This window comes from Trichosurus vulpecula, chromosome 1 (genome assembly GCF_011100635.1).
Source record: "Trichosurus vulpecula isolate mTriVul1 chromosome 1, mTriVul1.pri, whole genome shotgun sequence".
Classification (NCBI taxonomy): domain Eukaryota; kingdom Metazoa; phylum Chordata; class Mammalia; order Diprotodontia; family Phalangeridae; genus Trichosurus; species Trichosurus vulpecula.
The window spans coordinates 388,728,599-388,749,053 of record NC_050573.1 but is presented as its reverse complement, the minus strand read 5'-3'; positions in this window follow the sequence as shown (position 1 = coordinate 388,749,053).

The following is a 20,455-nucleotide window of genomic DNA, read 5'->3' as shown; positions in this document are numbered from 1 at the left end:
CCTTAGAAAGCATTTTATAAATCAGAAAGCCTTATTGTAAATGGATGCTATTATTATTATTGGCACTTTTCTTGAACTTAAAAATTATATTGTACTATCTCACTTGTTTGTTTGTTTGACATGGGTATATCTTAGCTCCACAGATAGATTATATGCTTCAAAGGACAGAAACGGTATGTTAAACTTTTTTTTTCCTTCCCAAAGCACCTACATAACATTGAGAAAGAATTGTGATATTCATTCTTCAACAAGCATTATTCAATAGGTATTTGTTGAATGAACAAATGAACAGATGAATGAGTGAAGAAGAACTTCCTCAATATTAGCTGACAAAATGCTACTACAATCACACTTCGTTACTACTCTTTCCTCCTTCAACTTCCATGACACTCTCCTGTTCTGGTTCTCCTCCTTCTTATCTGACTACTTCTTACCCCATTTCCTTCTTCTTCCTCCTGAAACCATTTTTTCTTCTTCTATTTTCTTTCATTCACTCCTATCGTTCCAGCTATCACCTCTAAGTATCCAACTTCTGAATCTATATATTCACAAATGTATCAACATGTCCAGGTACACCAAAACTGTACTTCTCCCAATTTCCCTATTTCTGCTGATAGCCCTCCCAAATTGCCAAGCTAAAAACTCAATGAAACCTCTGACTCCTCTTTCTTCCCCACACTCCACAGTTAGTCATTTGCACAGACCAATCAATTTTACCTTTGTATCTCTCCCCCTCTTCCAAACTCATATGTCCACTGTACTTTAAGCCTTCATTACTTAAAGGTTCATTACCTTGAAACTGTCTTTCTGCCTTTAATCTCTGTGTCTCTGCTTTGGTAATTTTTCTGACATACAAGTATGGTCATATTGCTGTTTACTTTAAAAAAAAGCCAAACTTCATTGCTTATACAGATTTAAAAAAAAACACCTTATTTTGATTTTTGAGACCCTCCAGAATCAGACTCAACTCCACGTTTCCAGCTTTATTTAATGTTATTCCCCTTCGTGCCCTGTATGTTCCAGTCAAACTGAACACTACCTGTTTCCTGATCTCATTCTGTACTCTCCCAGTCCATGGTGTAAGGTTAATGGGGAATAAGATCTTCTCATCAACAGGCCTCATGTGGAGCCCATTAAGGGAAGCTTGCTTGCTTGTAGGAAGGCTTGCACACCTTTTGTTAATTTGTAATTAGGCACTGAGCCTATTAGCTGAAAAGAGTATATATTCTAAGACGTGAGCTTTTACTTTGGAGGCTTGCTTATGAGAAAGATGTTGTGATTCCCTGCTTGAGACTCTGAATGGCTCTATGTTCAGAGCTTCCTGATTCCTCAGAGGTAAAGGCTCTCTCCATTCAGTGGTGGATGTAAAACTTTGATTCAGGCAGTAGAGCCCTGTCTGTTGGTATTTATTTCTCTTCCCTGTATTTCCTGTCTGTATTTTATGTGATTAAAAGATTGTTGACCCCTGAAACAGCTATCTTTCCTACTGAAGCAAATCTAAGAAACTGTGTTAGCAGCCATCCTGGGTATGCCAGTGTGGTTGTTACTATACGTGGATGTAAGTATTCCATCTCCTAGGTCTGGAATGTATTCCCTCTGTATATCTGTATCTCAGATTTCTCAGTCTAGCTCCTCCATAGAGCCTTCTCTGATGTCCATGAAAAAAGTGATTACTGTATCCTCAAGTATCTTGTAGTATTTTGTCTAGACCTCTTATTTGTTATTACAATATCCAGCTGCCTATCATTCTTATATGTGTATAGATCTTACCCTATTGAAAACCATAAGCTCTTTGAGAGTAAATATTATTTTCATTTTTCTTGCATATATTTCTCTAGCACATAAAAGTGGATTTTGTATAGCAAGTATTTAATAGTTGTGTGCAATATCCAGTTGTAGGGGTGACTAGGTGGCGTAATGGATAGAGTACCATGCCTGAAATCAGGAATACTCGTCTTCCTGAGTTTAAATCTGGTCTCAGACACTTACTAGCTGTGTGACCCTGGGCAAGTCATTTAACCCTATGTCTCAGTCTCCTCATTTGTAAAATAAGTTGAGGAAGGAAATAGCAAACCATTCAAGTATCTTTGCCAAGAAAACCCCAAAAGGGGTCACAAATAGTTAAACATGACTAAAACAACTCAAAAACAATAACAACAACAAAGACGATATCCAATACCCAGCACAGCATCTGGCAGATATTTCTGTAAGCTGTATGCTCTGGCTCTACTTTCTGTAGGCCACGAAGGCTACATAGACCCCTCAGGGTTCTCAGGTACTTGGAGAAGTTTGTGGTTTGCTTTTTCTCTATTGCTTTGGCTCTAGCCCTCATCAGCTCTGCTCCCCCCATCTTATTAGGGGGCCATTGACTAGCATCCCAATTCCATTTAACCACTTAACATTAGCAGCTCTCAAAAAGGGATATTTATTTCAAAGATATAGCAAAAGCACACATATAAACATTCCCCTAAACTCTGAAGATATTATCCCCCCCCCCACACCACTTCTATCTTTTGGGGGATTAGACTCCTAACAGTTCATTTCCTACATGGCATTGGTCTCACCATTTATGGCAGATGAGCCCTTCCACTGGGCTGGAGTCCCAAAGTTCACTCTCAAAGATGGCTTCTTGTTCCAAGGGGCATTGATGTGCTGTCTATATTGAACACCTTGGAGTAGTGAGTCCTGGAATCCTGTGTCTCACCCTCTTGTAGTTGGAAATCCCTCTCCCTGCACATGGGATGGAAAAGAAGGAACAAAAAGGCTGAGGAAGTCTTGTTCCTCAATGGGGGCCATGTGGTCTCACAGGGAAAAGACACCGCAGTCCTTGCCCTTCATATCACCAGAGTGCAAATGAAGAAAATGGAGCAAAGAAGGGCCAAAGCTGATTCAAGCTTTTTGTTATATACCCCCGTTACTCTTCCTTAATACTTCAATGGAATTGTGGTTTCACTGATGTAGCTACTCCTTCCATTGGTACAGCAAATGCTCTATTCACACCCTCTCATCCTATGGGACTCTTGTCCATGCCCTCCACAGGAGCCTACCTAATATCTGGGGACCTTCGTGGCATTCAGGATGTGTGGATACCATGATAGCACAGGAGCTCTCCCTCAGTTATCCCTCATTCTCACTATACATACATCAACTCTCTTTTCCACTCATACCTTGTTCTGATGATATTATATCCTATGTAGCCATTGGTACATGAATAGAGCACGGGTTATAAAGTCAGGAAGACCTGAGTTTAAATCCAGCCTCAGACACTTACTAGCTGTGTGACTCTGGGCAAGTCACTTAACCTCTGTCTGCCTCAGTTTCCTGATCTATAAAATAGGGATAATAACAGTACCTGCCTCCCAGGGTGGTTAGAAGGATAAAATGAGATAATAATCACAAAGTACTTTGCAAATCTGTAAGAGCTATACAAATATTAGCTCTTATTATTATTATCATTATATACTTCTTCATAAGCAATTCTTACAAGATGTGACAAATTTACTCTTGGCATATGTCCTTCCAATGCCATTTCAGCAACCTACAATTTTAATTCTTTGGAGTCTGAATTACTCAAAGACTCTCAGTAATAAAGCAATAACAGAAAAATACTGATATTAAAAAGATTAACCTTTAATTCAGGAAAAAGCTTGGGGTCATTAGGAAAAAAAAATCACTAAATAATTTCCCAAAGGCAATTCAACCCCTAATAAATATTTTCTGGGTTTTTTTCACTGAACTGAATTTAATTGAATGAATAATTTTTAAAAGTTATTAGCTTTCTCCATTTCTATGGATATACAAGATGAAAGCAGATAAGGCTTTGCTATTGTAGAGATTCACGTTCATCAAAGCAATGGGATAGAATAGATGGTTATTAAAATAAATTATATTTCTATGACCTTTAAGACTCACAAAGCCCTGTCCTCACCAAATCAATTTTCAGGTAGATTATACAAATACTATCACCCCCATTTTAGAAATTAGGAAATTGAGTCCCAGAGAGACAAAGTAAATTACCTAGTGATGCAGGCCTTAAGTGTCGGAGATGGGATTTGGCTTTTCACATTTCAAATCCAGGGCTCAGGTTGCTTCCAAAAATATGCCTTCCTATTTTTTTTCTTTTTCAAAGTTGCCACTTTAAATCATTTGATTTGAAGGTCTTTTTACCTCAATCAGTCAACATAGATTATTATTACTTATGCTCCAATGGATCTGTGATTTGGTTGACTCAGGTATTCCCTGCATTGATGGAGTATGGTTGTTATTTTTCAGTTGTGTCCAACTCTTCATCTCCTAATGCATCCTGGGCCATCTCTAGCCATCCTGGTGAATATCAGGTCGCTGGACCCAGGTGGCTCTGGAGGAGAAAGTGAGGCTGGTGACCTTGCACAGCCCTCCTTCACTCAAATCAAGGTCAACTGCAAGTCACATCCTCATTTTCCTGATGTCAAGGTCATCCTTGAGAACGAAGGAAAAACATAACAACAATCTGACTCTTCATGACCCCATTTGGTTTTTTGGGCTTTTTTTGGCAAAGAGACTGGAGTGGTTTGCCATTTCCTTCTCCACCTCACTTTACAGATAAGGAAACTGAGGAAAACAGGGTTAAGTGACTTGCCCAAGCTCACACAGCTAGTAAGTGCCTGAGGCAGGATTTGAATTCAACTCTTCCTCATTCCAGGTCCAGAGCTCTATCCACTGTACTTACAGCCCATCAGTTCCTGCACATCCTTTGCACCTCACTGCCCATGTTTGATGTCTCACCCAAGATGCTATGGATCTTCCTTGCCTCTGATATTAAACTATCTATGCCAAATAGAATACATTTTAAATCAACACTTCTGAGAAAAGACCAGAGTTATTACTCTCATGAAAAACTATAAAATTAAGGCACAACTGGTGACTGCCCAGCAAACACATGTCATGATGGCATTAGCAATTAGTTTTCTCTTTTGAGTCTAGCCTATCACGTGGTACTTTTCTATTGAGTATAGTGCCTACTAACAAGTATATGCTATAGACCAATCATTGAAGAGCCTTTTTGTGTGTTCACATTTAGCCTTTTCTTTTTCCTGTGCAAAATAAATCCTGCAGAGCTTTTGTTTGAAACCAACATATAATAAACCTGATTGGACATTCAAATGAAAAGCCCCTCATAATTCTCTAGGAAACTTGAAATCATGCTCTTGCAGTACTGAGAAATTGGAAGAACAATGATTTCTAAATGGTACCATGGGAAGTAACATCATTAGGAGACTGGGAGAGGTTTTGATGCCCTTCTGGAGGACTTTAGCAATATGAGAAGCTCCCAGTCTTTGGCATCTACCATGTTTTCCCTCGTTTTTTTTTTTATTGATGGTATTGAGTCACCATGCTTGCTCATATCCTGAAATGCTTTTTCTTTATCCCTCTGTGTAAAAACCATCTATAAAACTGTTAGCACATCATGATGCCATTTTCCTTACTCAGATGAGCAAACAATGTAAATGGGCTTGGTCCAGGTCCAAGTAGACAGACTAGGTAAGTCTTGAGCCATTTGTAATAATGATAGTTAACAATCTTATAGTGCCTGCTATGTGCCAGGCATTGTGCTGAGCAGTTCACAATTACTATCTCTTTTGAGCCTCACAACAACACTGGGAAGGAGGTGCCATTATTATCCCCATTTCATAGATGAGAAAACTGAGACAAACAGGGTTAAGTGACTTCCCCAGGGTCACACAGCTAGTTAGTGTCTGAGGCCAAATTTGAACCCAGGTCTTCCTGATTCCAAGCCTGGTGTTTTATCCAATGTGCCACCTCACTGCCTAGCTGGCTGGAGAGGAGCTATAGATGCATGATACTGTCATTACAACCCATAGATTCTGAGTCTGTGGTGCGCTGCTTAGCTACTAAACCTTCTACCTTGCACTGTGACTGGGAGGCTCCACTATGGAGTATCTTTTCTCACAAAAGCTAAGGAGAAATTTGGCATCGTTTCAGTCAATCCCTCAGTCAATAAATAGACATTTAGTAAACACCTACTATGTGCCAGGTGCTGTGCTAAGTGCTGGGGATACAAAGAAAGACAAAAGATAATCTCTGCTCTCAAGGAGCTCACAGTCTAATAGGGGAGATAACATGCAACAAGCTACATACTGCAGGGGATAAATTAGAATTAGGAGGGGCTAGGAAGGCTTCTCATAGTTGATGGGATTTTAGCTGGAGCCTGAATAAAGCCAGGGAAGCCAGGGAACAGAGAAAAAAAGAAAGAGCATTCCAGGCTTGGAAGACAGCAGATGAAAATGTCCAGAGTCAGGAGATGGAGAGTCTTGTCTAGAGAACACAAAGAAGCCAGTGTCACTGGAACACAGAATAGGTGGTGTTAGTGGTGTTGGTGGGAGTGTAAGTCATAAAAAGGGTGGGGCAGGTTATGGAGAGATTTGAATGGCAATTTCATCCTTGATCCTGGAAATAATTCTCTCCTCTTCTGATTATAGAAATGAGTCAACCTAATCTTTGTTGTTGATCCTTTGTTCTTGAAGAGGACCAATGATATCACAAGTTTGATATCTTGAGTTGTGCATAAATTGAATGAGTGAGACAGAGCTGCACAGAGTCATCAGCCTCACTCTCTCCTCCAGAGTCATCCAAAGTCCAGTGGCAAGACAAAGGTCAGGAGGACTAGAGATGGCTCAGCATGCAGTGGGTGACCTTGGCCTTTCTAAATTAAGGTCTTTCCTAGGTCTCAGCTTGTCTGAGGCTACACCCATTGAATGACTAAGAACTGGGTAAGAATTGAGCCAAAAGATGGCTCCATTTACCATCGCAAAGATTTCAATCTGGGAGGGGAAGTTTCTGGCCAGAACCTAAAATAATTGCTATTTACACTCTTTCTAAGCCATCAGAATCCAAACAATGAGTCACAGAAGCTTGGTTCAGACCATTATTGGCCAATCAATGAAAGCCAGAGTGTTTGGGGTTTTAAGGCGGAGTCCAGTAGTTCCATTAAAAGACTGTCTTTTCAGAGCTATGTTTAAAGAAATCAAAAATGAAAACCACACTACACAAAAAGTAAATTGGACCAGTTTTTTGGAGGAAAAAAAAGGAAAGCAACAACAACAATACTAATAATAATACCAGAGAATACTGCACTGACTACTGACCTTCTAAAAGGTGCATTTTTTCTGCCTCTGCACCATTAAAATGAAAACTTGCTCTATTTGAGTCCTTCTCAGGTGACTCTCAATTTCAGCCTGAAGTGTTTTACCAAAAACACAAGAACAAAAGAAGAAAAGTTTGTTAGAGAACCAACTAAGCAAAAGATAATTTAATGATGAAACTAGGTCAGCAAACAAAAGTTGCAAAAGAACTCTGAAGTTTTAAAAGGTGCCTATTCTCTTCAAATCATAGTCCTTTCTCACTTCTGGAGAGACTGAAAGCCCCGACTGACAAAGAAAACCATTTAAGAAAAGATATCCAAAAGTGTATATGCTATTTTTTTCTAGTAGTCACCTCTCTGCCATGAGGAAGGAGGCATGTTTTATTATCTAGTTGGTCCCACAATTTTTCCATTAGAATTCAACTTGCTTTTAATGATTTTTCACTTATATTGTTGTAGTAGTCATGTATAAGAGAATGTATGTCATTCTCTTAGTTCTGTTAATTTTACTCTATTTCAATCATGCAGATTTTCCCATTAAAATATCTTCACATTCCTCATTTCTTATTGCATATTAGTATCTCACTATATTTATATATCATAGAGTTTGTTTTTTCCCAACCACTCTATTAATGGGCATCCCCTCTGCTTTTAGTCCTTTGCTACCACAAAGAATGTTTCTCTCAATATTTTGGTATATCTTAAACTTATAGTTTCTGTCTTTGGCTTCCTCGGAGCAGCTAGATGGCACAGTAGATAGAGTATTGGTCTTAGATTCAGATAAAATCTTAGTTCAAAATCTATCTCAGACACAAGCTGTGTTACCCTGGGAAAGTCACTTAATCTCTCAGCCTCAGTTTCCTTAACCATAAAATGAGGAAAATAATAATATTGCTTATTTCACAGGGTGGCTGTGAATCTCAAACAAGATAGCATATGTAAAGTGCTTTGCAAATCTTAAAGCACAATTATCATCAAAAAAGTTCTCCACTACTGGGATCATTGCATCAAAGCGTATAGACAGTCCATGTTTCCTCTATAATTCTAAATTTAAATACAGAATGATTAGGGAACTTCCTAGTTCCACCAACAAAGCAGTCAAGAAGATTAGAGTCATTACTTCCATTTTATATCTTAGAAAATTAAGGCACAACTTATGGTTGCCCAGCAAATTGGCCCCATGTCAGCATTAGAAATTTATTTTCTGAGTTGGATTTAGTTTCTCATGTTATACTTTTTTACTGGGGTATGGGTCCTGCTAGTAAAAAAAAAAAGTATAACATGAGAAACTAAAACCAATACTGAGGTATGGGTCTTAATAGGCAGCTAGGTGGCACAGTGGATAAAATGCTGGGCCTGGAGTTAGGAAGACTTGTCTTCCTAAGTTCAAATCTGGTCTCAGCTACTTACTAGCTCTGTGACCCTGGGCAAGTCACTAAATGCTGTTTGCCTTAGTTCCTCATCTGTAAAATGAGCTGAAGAAGGACATGGCAAACCACTCCAGTATCTTTGCCAAGGCAATCCCAAAGAGGGTCACAAAAAATTGTACATGACTGAAATAACTGAACAATAGAAACAAATGGATCCTCCTAACAAGTCCATGCTATAGTACAATGTACCCACAGCATAGCTCTATCCAAACCAGTGTACCTGTCTTCTTATAGCTCCCCCAATACTGACTCTCCCCATTTTTTCCAATCTGCTTTGTGTAGGTACAACGTCAGAGCTGTTGTTGCTTCTTAATGCACATTTCTCTTACTATTGATGATTTAGAGCATATCTTCTTGTGGTTATTTTAATTTTGCAATTCATCTTTTCAAAATGTATTTTCCTGCCACATCTATTGGGCTCTTGCTGCTATGTATGTTTTTGGCAATTCCTTATATACTTTGCAAGTCAAGCATTAGTCGTTGATATTTGATGAAAATTTCCCCCATTCTACCAGTTCTTTTCTAATTTTGTCTTCATGTATTTTGTTTGAGCAAAGTTTTTACATTTTTTATTGTCAAGATTGTCTATTTTCTCTTTTACAGTTTCATATGGTTTTGATCTTGTTCTCTTCTAATTGTTTTTAATTGGTACTTTATATGGTATATTTATTTTAAGCTTGTTGTGTTATAAAGGGTAAAATGTTAGTATAAATCTAATTTCTGCCAAATTGCTTTCTAGTTTTTCCAGAAGATATTGTCTAAAAGGAAGTCCTTTCTGGCTAATAATTAATGTTCTTGAATTTATCAAACATTGGGCTTCTGTTTGTTTTTTTTTTATTTTGCTTTTTCTAGTCTGTTCCAGTGATCTACTTTCTGATTTTTAATGAGTACAAATATATTGTCTAAAAGGAAGTCCTTTCTGGCTAATAATTAATGTTCTTGAATTTATCAAACACTGGGCTTCTGTTTGTTTTTTTTTATTTTGCTTTTCTAGTCTGTTCCAGTGATCTACTTTCTGATTTTTAATGAGTACAAATATATTTGAATGACCACTGATTTGTATCCTAGTTTAGTGTCTAGTGATATTGTTGACTCTCTCTCCCCATTTATATTTTTTGTAAGGATTTCCCTTGGAATTCCTATACCCTTTGTGCTTTTAAATTAATTTCATTGCATTTATGTGTCTTGAATTTTTCTTAGTAGAACAAATCCCAGATAGATATGTAGTCACTTTGAAGAGCATTTATCTTCTTTTTTCCTAGTTTCATTTGAACTTTAAAAAACATGTTGATTTTTAAAAATAAATTATTTTATATACTACTATTGTGCTGTATCTATTGATCATTTCTTTTAAATTCTTTGCTGATTCTCTGGAGTTTTCTAACTGTGGCACCATGTCATCTGCAAATAGAGCTATTTTTGTCTCCTCCCTGGTCTTTATAACTTTGATTTTTTTTCCCTCTTGGCTTATTGCTTTAATTAATATTTCTAGAACTATGCTGAATAATATTAGAGTAGAAAAGTCATCCTTATTTCATTTTTCTTCTGTTGTTTCTACATCTCAAGCAATGTTTCTACTGTTTATTCATTATAAACAATTCAGCTTCTTGGTTGTAAAGATTTCTATTACAAACTCTTTTCATCAAGTGTATTGCATGTGTTATTTTTGGATTCTAACATTAAAGTCTTGACATCCTGCTAGAGGAAGTGCCAAAGGTTCTAAGGAAAACAAAGATGGGAACAGACGAATTGGACCAAATGCACAAAGAAGAGATCCATGCTGAGGGAGACACAGTTCTGAGGATACTATTGGATAAATTCTTAAGGCATAGGTATGAAGTTGAGGATCACCCAAAGGATGTTGAAGAGGTACATAGTGGGCCATGAGGAGATGCCAGTACATTACAATTGATGAATCACTTAAGACAAGTGATGTAAAGCATGCCATCAGAGAAATGTACGCCTAGAAGAAAAATAATCATATTATAGCAAGAGTGAAGGCTAAGCAATGATTAAACAGCATCCTCTGTAGGTATTTGTGTAATTTCAAGAAATTTTCAAAGATGGTCACAAACATGTTGGTTGGATCCTCCATGGAAAACTAATAGAAAAACATGTACAACAGTCTCAAAGGATGAGTAAACACAGGTGAATTTCAAACTGCATTGTTAAAGGAAATACCCATATAGATGAGAACATAAATCCATTGAAGTCCTGGGTTGTGTTACTGTATTGCCTTTAGATTGGTTAATTATAGAAAAGAAATGTTCATGCTACCCAGAAAAGAGAAAAGAACAGATAAACTATGGCAGGGAAAAAAGGGTATTCTATTCAAGACACTTCTCTGATAACCAGGGGTATGTGCACAGTATGATAGGAAAGACAATAATCCCAGCTCTTGTGGAGATTATTACATAGACAGTAAAACAAGCCATAAATAGATGAATCACCTAGAGAATGTATCTAAGCAATATAAAAACAAATGCAAATAATATACAAACTCCACTTTGGTGCACACAAGATTATTTCCAAATACAAATAAGAACAAAAAAGAAGATTGTATGTGAAACCATGTATCTCTATTAAATGTAATTTGGTTTGTTTTTCTTTTTAAAGTACATCACACACTAAACACTAAAGTTCCACAATTGTCTTGCTTGATTGTATCTCCCTCTGAACATCCTTCTTATCTGTTCTGTGTATTTTTAAATGTTTCTGTGACAATTTTTTCTTCCTTTTCTTCTTTTTTTAATATAAATACTATTCCCCGTCACTATACCTCATAACTTCTCTTCTCCCCAAATAACAAATAAGCATAGTCAAGTATTATTACATTAAATAAAGGTCCACTTAATCCCATGTTTTTTTTAATTTTTTAAACTCCAAATAAATATATTTTGTTAGAATTTTCTATATTTGCCTTTATAATATAATTTTATTTTTTGTTAACATGATCAATTGTACTTATAGTTTTCCTAACATCAGATCAACCCCGCATTTCTGGGATAATTCTAACCCAATCATAAGGGATATTCTTTTAAATATATTGCTGTAGTGGCTCTGCCAATAACTTAATATTTTTGCATCGCTATTCATTAGAAATATTGTTCTGGTAGAGACTCTATAGTTTTCATTTTCTGCTTTTTCTCTCTCTGGATTAGGTATCAAAGCCAAAATTATTTTATGGAAGGGATTTCATATGATTCTTTCCTTTCTAGTTTTTGCAAATAATTTAGGTGATACTGAAATTAATCATTCTTTCAATATTTGATAAAAAATCCATCTGTATCTGTTTCCCCCCTTTGGTTATTATCATCATCATCATCAACAATAATAACAGGTATTTCTCAAGTGCTTACTTTGAACTATGCACTTCATGGCTTGTTTGGTTTCTTTTTCTAAGATTAGATTATTTATATTTTCTATTTCTTATTCTAGTAACATGGGTATTTTGTATTTTTGCAAAAAACTCAACCACTTCATTGAAATTATTTTGCATTGTAATTGAATGAAGTATTTTCTAACAGTTTTCTTTATTTCCTTTCCTTGTGAATTCTCTTCTTTCATTTTTAATACTTGAAACTTGATTTTCTTCTTTTTGGGGGGAGGGGGATATTAGCTAATAGTTCGTTTATCTTGTTAATTTGTAAAAAAACAACCACAACAATAACAACCAACAACCAGATCTTAGATTTATTAGTCAATTCAATATTATTTTAGTCATGAGAATTGGATCTACTACAGCAGCTCTTGTGGACAATTCTACCACCTTTTGGAGGGTAAAATTATCATTAAGGCCAATCAGTAAATTGTTAGCTGTTCCACATGGGCAGATAGAGAAGCCTAGCAGATGTCAGATAATTGAAGTCCCACATAATTACTTTATTATGCCTCCCTGAAAGGCTTGTCATCTGTGTAAGGTACATTGTCTCTTTAAGTTAAATGAAGCAGATCACTGAAAGGGACAAATCATTTACATTCAAAAGAAGAAGTTAATATTAATTATCAAATCATGTAAGTTATTGCCGTAATTAAAATGAACACTTTGATACATAATAGGAATAAAAAAGATAATTTTGTTTTAATATACTGCTGTTTATGTATAAGAAGAAACAATTTTCAAATGGGATTAGGATTGTTAGGCGAGAAGAAAGACTGACGGCATAAAAATATAAAGACTTAAGTCTTTTTGTGACTGATATAGAATAAAGTCTCACTTTGGGGGGACAGTTTAGTGCTATAAATAGGCAGAAGATGATGTATTATTTATTTTTTTAAAGACTAGAGAAATGTGAGTTTAAAGAAACAGTTTCACCAAAGATATGGACTACCATGTCCAAGATGTCAGAGCTACAAGCATGATGAGTAACTCAGCTCATTTGCAACTATATATGTTATGACTAAAGAAGGCAATACTTTAAAAAGAGAGAGAGAGATCATATAAACATTTAGAGACTGAAATGTAAAAGTTTCTATGATTTTTATAGGGGAAATTTAGAAGTTGGGACTTTTTACATGAAAGGTGAAACCCTATGACTCAGTAGGCTTTCATAAGTGATTAGAAGTATAGCAAGATGATATAGGAGCCTAAATAGAAGAGTTGAAAACACATCAGGAGGCCTAAAAAGCTTCTCAGTTCTGGCTGTTAAAATCAGTCAGCTGACAGAAGACTTCAGCTGAGTGATTCCTGATTGGTCTGAGAGAAAATTGAGTTCATTGACCAAGATCTCCGGTGATTGCAAATCAGTAGAGAGAAAGCTTTTCCTGAGGGTTTATTGCTCTCTGCTATCCCCTCTGGCCTGATAAGGAAAAGCAGAAATGGCTTTATAGCAATTTTGTTTTGCCCATAAACTGACTTAAAGAATCAACCTGGTTTACATTGAAGTGAGCTCCATTATGATTCGACCACTGAATAATTAAACTGTTCTGTATATCCCAGAGATAGGTTGATAAGTTTTGCAGTTCTCTGGTTTAAAGATAATTACTATTCATGTTACCAGCTAATACTTTCTAAATGCTTTTTAAAGGATGAAGGTTAATTGAAAGAGCTGGTAAATTCCGTGTTCATATAGGGATGAGAATTTCCCCATATGAAAAGCAATGAGCATCAACAGTCAGATAGTGAACAGAGAAGACATTTCATGTGATGCAGATGTTCCAGAATGGACCAATAACATCAGAGTCTATAGTCTAGAGATGCAAGTTCCCCTAAGAATGAATTTTCCTCCCTCATATATTTCCCTGATAGGTTCCTACAAGTGTGTAGCCACTCTTCACCATAAATATTCAAATTAAATTTTATTTTTTCAATTAATAACATTTATTCTGTTTCCCTAATGCTTCCTCCACTGAAAACAGTAAAAACTTGTAACAAATATGCATAATTAATTAAAACAAATTCCAATACTGATCAAGCCTAAAATCATGTGTCTCATTCTACATATTTGTTCCATCTCCTCCCTGTCAGGAGGTAATTAGCATTCTTCACCATTGGTCCTCAGGAATCACAGTTGAGCATTGTATTGGTAAGAGTTTTTAGGTCTTTCAAAATTGTTTTGTCTTTATATTCTTTGAAACCTCTCTTTCATAATTTCTTGCAGAACAATAGCATTCTATTACATTCACATGCCATAATTTGTACAGCCATTCCTCATTTGATGGGTATGCCTTAGTTCTTAATTCTTTGCTACTACAAAAAGAGATTCCATGATAATTTTTTTGTATACATGGGTCCTTTTCTTCTTTCTTTGATCTCTTTGGGGTATAGACTCAGTTAAAGGTATCGCTGGAAAAATGGTATTCATAATTTAGTAACTCTTTGGTTATAATTCCAAATTACTTTCCACAGTGGCTACACCAATTCACAGTTCCAACAACAGTACCTCATATTGCTATTTCTCTTTAGCCCCTCGAACATTTGTTGTTTTCCTTCTTTTGTCAACTTTACCAATCCAATGGATGTGAGTTGAAACCTTATAGTTGTTTTAATGTGAATTTCTCTTATTATTAGTAATTTGTAGCATTTTTTGATGTGGCTATAGACAGACTGGATTTCTTCCTTTGAGAGCTGTCATATTTACTGACCATTTACTAATTGGGCAATATGTTTATTGTTACAAATTTTGAATCAGTTCCTTATATATTTGGAAATGCAGTCTTTATTCAAGAAAATTGCTGCAAAGATTTTTCCAGTGAAAAGTTTTCCTTTTAATCTCAGCAGCATTGAATTTGTTTCTGAAAAAAAAAAAACTTTTTATTTTGATACAGTCAACATTGTCAATTTTTATCTTCTATAACCCTTTCCATTGCTTGTTTGGTCATGAATTATTCTTCTATCCATAGATCTGCAAGCTAATTTCATCCTTGCTCCTCTAATTTATTTATGATATGATCTTTTATATCTAGGCCATGCGTCCATGTGGAACTTATCTTTGTATATAGTTTGAGGTCATCACCATAGGTATTGCGTGCATTAGAGGGAGAGAGTGATCAGGGTGTATATGTATATTGTGGTATATTTTATTATTTATATATTTGTTCTAATAAATTTCATACCTATGATCTTATTTCTTTTGCCATATTGTTAATCAAGTGGTTATGTTTAATATCTAAGTGTCATTATTTTTTGCATATGTTGCCTTGTGAGTAGCTGGCTGTGTAGAAAGAAAATGTGTTGGCTATATGCTGAAGAGCTAAAGTAGTGAGCAGAGGAAGCATATTGACCATCAACAGTTTATCCTTAAGACCCTGAGAGAATTTGAAAGTAATGCTATGGTGGTAATCTCTCTGGGTATGTAGACTTAACAATTTGAGAGCAGATTGGAATGAATGAGCCAACCCCAGAGAGAAGCAGGGTACCTCACATACCTAGGTGATAGTTGTTATTCTGCTACATTGCCATGGGTTTTGATTATACCTACTTAAAATACTCCATTGTAGTAACATCACCACCACCACCCCCCCTTCAGTGTGCTAGACCTGGAGCCAGGAGAGCTCCAACATCAAATACTTTGTGAACAAGGACAAGGTATATGATTTCCTTGAATATCCTCATTTGCTAGATGAGAGGAGTCACATTTGCAAGTACTTAATCTCATTGTGTTGTGAAGAAAGTTCTTTTTAAAATTTGAAACATCATGTAGAGGTGAGTTACTATTATTTCTTCTATGCTTTATTCATGCCTTTTTCTCTACCCATATTTAATTATTACTTCATATATATGCGTGTATATATATATATATATTTCATATATAATTATCACATCTGTAGACTGGAAAAGAAGGTGGGCCAGTCACATATTTAGAATGAGGCATTTTGGTGGTGCAGTGGACAGAGCCCTGGGCCTGGAGTTAGGAAAACCTGAGATCAAATGCAGCCTCCTCAGACTCTAACTAGCAGTGTGACCCGGGCAAATCACTTAACATCTATCCACGTACTATTACGTCTGCATAGTACCCATCTTCTAGGGTCAAATACAAAATGCTCTATTTGGCATTCAAAGCCCTTTATAACCTAGCAAGCACCCTTTTACCTGCCCAGTCTTCTTTCATCTTACTTCCCTGCATGTCCTCTTCAATCCAGTGACATCCAGCGGCCTCTTAGCTGCTCCACAAACAAGATATTCCATCTCTCTGCTCCAATGATCCTTCTCCTTCATATTGGGCATTTTCTCTGACTGTCCCCCATGTCTGGAACACTCTGCTTCCTAAACTCCACCTACTGACTTCTCTGGCTTTCTTTAAGTCCTAACTAAAATCCCATCTTTTACAGGATGTCTTTCCCGACCTCCTTGAATTCTACTGCCTTCTCTCTATTCATTATTGCCTACTTATTCTCTCTATAGCCTGCTACATAGATATATATATATATATATATATATATATATATATATATATATATATATATATGTATGTATGTATGCATGTATATTTGTTTTCATGTTGTCTCCCCCATTAGATTGTAAGCTCCTCAAGGGCTGGAACTGTCTTTTGCCTCTATTTGTATTTTCAGTGTTTAACACAGTACCTGGCACATAGTAGGTACTAACAACTGTTTATTGATTGGTCGATCGTTATGAGGATAATACAAACAATATTTGTAAATCACTTTGCAAATCTTAAAACATTATATAGATGTTACTTTTTAAAAGTGATGGACAGTCTGTGAACTCCATTAGTATCCATGAAATGCTGAGGGATTTAGAAGAGGTTCCCCATAGAGAATTTACGGAGCCATGAAAAAATGTAGAGCATGAGAAGCTATAGATGGGTTGAAATCTGCACCTTTAGAGGAGCTACTGACATCCACGAGATCACAGATCTAAGTATCAAATATTGTAAAAACAAACATTCCTTAACTCCACAAGGCCTAGCTCAATAAATTCATTTTAATATAATTTCATAGTATATATTTTGCCCACCAAATTAAGAGTAAAAATCATTGTTTTTAATTTTATATCCCAGGGGCTAGGGTAGAGAGGTAGAGGATGTGGGAAGCCATTAGATGGACCAAAAGGATCCATTAGATTAGGTTAGGAAAATATGCCTGATCATAACCATCCTGGACTAATTTGCTTTTGTATTATGCGAACAAGATTTAATGCATGCTGGGAGTGTTCAAGTCTTCTGGTCCAAAATAATCTTGCAACACTTCCCCCTCACAGTTAAAACTTCTCTGGGGTTGTTGGTAGAAATTTGCACAGAACTGGATCTCTCTTCTTCATTAAGCAATCCCTTTTGGTTTTTCCCTTTAAAACTTGAGAGGGCTCCTGGTTCGGTTATGTTACCTCAGAGAACTGTTGTTCTTTGTTGCCATGGAGACTTCCTCCGACCCTACCACTGCCACCTCTAAGCCTCTGCCCCTGCTGTATCCCTGTTCAGTTGCTATGCAACGGGTGCTGGGAGACAGTTATATTGTCCATGTGTTTTCCCTCAGATGCAAGATTTTTTTAATGTGATTCTTGTCTCCCTCAGCTTGATTCTAGTGCTTTCTAACAATCTGACCTCAACTCTGAGTCCTGTTAAGTTACTGCAATTCACAAAGGGCCTAGATTCTTGCCCTCTAACTTTCCCTATCACATTGTCTTAACTACCTTCCCATTCTAATTTCTATCATCCTATTCTAAGCTGTTTCCACCTTTATTATTGAATTTTATGTGGGTTTTGCTGCTTCAACTGCTCACTCCACATGGCGTTATTTTTTTTCATTTCCTCAGGAGACCTTAACTACTGCTTATACTATTTGAGACTAAACCAGTTACATTTAAAACATAAAATATTTTGCTGAACTTTGCCCTGAGTCTTGCATCATATCCTGGATCCTCTCTATGCCAGGACTTTGAAACTCGATGATAAACTTCATTCTTGATTAACCCTTCCATTGCTGCACACAACTGCTAAAATTAGTTCAAATGTGCAAATGGTTGTTTTGTGGCTGCCTCCATGCAAGCCAAATAAAAGAGCTTAAAGAGAAGTAAAACCAAATCTAAAGTTAATGAAATAAGTTTTAGAAAGTATGAGAAAATATTTTTACATGAAGCACTAGGACGTTAAGAAGTTTCTTGTAATGAATGAATGATTTAAGGTACCAGGATCCAGACATAGGTAGCAAAGTTTGTCTGCTCTGTCAGTTCTTTCCTCTCTGAAACTCATGAAGAAATGAAATGTGCATAAATAGTGAAATAAATGAAAGAATAATAGTAGCTCACATTTAGTACTGTTTTAAAGTTATCTCATTTGATTCTTATAACAACCCTGTAAAGTAGATGCTATTAATATCCCCACTTTATAGATGCAAAAAGAAAAAAACAAGCTCAGAAAGATTAAAGACTTGTCCATGGTTACATGATTAGTAGGTGTCTGTTGTGAGATTAGAACCTATATTTTAGGATTATGGATCTGGGGGCTTCTAGGAGAACATTTATTCCAACCCATTCATTTTAGATAAGTAAACTGAGGCCCAGGGGAGATTAAGTGACTTGTCAAAGGTCATAGAGGTCATGAGAATCAGAGGTAAAATTTGAACTAAGTTCACGTGACTCCAAAAACCAGCACTCATTCCATTGTATTTCACTGCCCCAACTTCACTCTAAGACCAACTTTCAAGAAGTTGCCACTTTCTCAGGTCACTGAGCCCTTAGTCTCTCAGTAATGTTTTTCACAGTGCCCCTAGGGCAAAAGAAAACCTAACAGCTTCGTTTATTAATTAGTTAAGTGCAAACAATTAAATAAGTATTGATGTCCTAAAAACTTAATAATCATTTGAAAAAATAATACATGTAAAATGAAAGAAAAAATACTTTTTGATTTCAGTCTTAAATAACTACAGTTATTAACTGGTGGGATACATGAACCTGGTGGGTACCATAAAACTTCTCAAACCTTAGAATCCGACTGAACACTTTCACTTTCATTTTTCGTTCCACGTTGACTTTTGCAGGGCACTTAATTTTTATGACCACAACTGTCTGAAACTCAGCATCACAGAGATATATCATCAATGAGAAAGTTACTGGCATAGCTGAACTAATGTTGAAGCTGTAGACTACCTCTCGTAGTTCCTGCTGTGTCCAACAGATGTCCAGGATTTTGTTTCCTTGGAAAATTTAAAATATCCCACTGTGTCCCCATGAGTTTGCTCTTGCACCTGGAGAGCAGCGATGAGCAATTTGGGAACCATGGCACAAAGCCAGACTTCATGGTATTTTTTTGCAAAGCAGAATGACAACTCTTCTAGCTAGAGATGTGCTGAAGGTGTGGTAAATAAAAACTTGACCTCAGATAAGGTTGTTTTTTTGTGGGGTTGTGTATGTTACTAGATTAGGATTTTGCAGACGTGTCGAACTCAAATAGAAAGTGACCCACAGGGCTGCATATTGTTTTAGAAAACCACAAGTTACCATTATCTGTGTTGTATTGCATTTTTATTTATTTTATTAAACATTTCTCAGTTACATCTTAATCTGGATTGGGCCTAACTAGGGAGTTTTGCAGGCACTGACACCCACTGAAAAGGATGGAAGTATCTGTGATGAAGGTACGTAAGTGACAGAACCCTAAAAAGCATCTTAAAATATTTACCTAGGGGTGGGGAACCTGCAGCCTCGAGGCCACATGTGGCCCTCTAGGTTCTCAAGTGCAGCCCTTTGACTGAATCCAAACTTCACAGAACAAGTCCCCTTAAAAAAAGGATTTGCTTTATAAAACTTGGACTCAGTCAAAAGGCTGCACCCAAGGACCTAGAAGGCCACATGTGGCCTCAAGGCTGCAGGTTCCCCACCCCTGTGAGACCTAACCTATCTCTTTCCCAGAGCCTAGCACAGTGCTCTAAATGCAGTAGGCATTGAATAAATGTTGACTGAATGAAAGGATCTTAAAGCAATATTCTGTTTTGAATTCAGAGGATATATTTTTCATATTATTTCTTCCTATATGATGTCTTTTTCAATGCAAAATCACCCAAGAGTTAGAAAAGATACCCTCAGAATGATGGATGAAAGGAAAAGGAGATCCAACATGCAGAGGATGACAGAGCTAGAAGGGACCTTAAAAGTCTTCTAGTCCAACCCTCTAACTTTTCAGATGAGGAAACAGGTAAATTAGCTAAAGTCTCGTAGACAGTATGTGGTAAAAGTGGCATTTAAACCCAAGTCTTCTGACTCCAAATCTATTATTCTTTCTAGTTTACCAACATGCCACATGTGGGCTAGGCATATAGTCAGTCAATAAATATTTATTAAACACCTTCTATCTCCCAGGCACGAGTTTAAGTGCTAGGGATACAAATATAAATAAAAACAAAGATAGTTCCTATCCTCAAGGAGCTTGCAATCTAATGAAAGAAGACAACACACAAAAGGAAGTTGAAAGGGGCAGGGGTTAGTCAG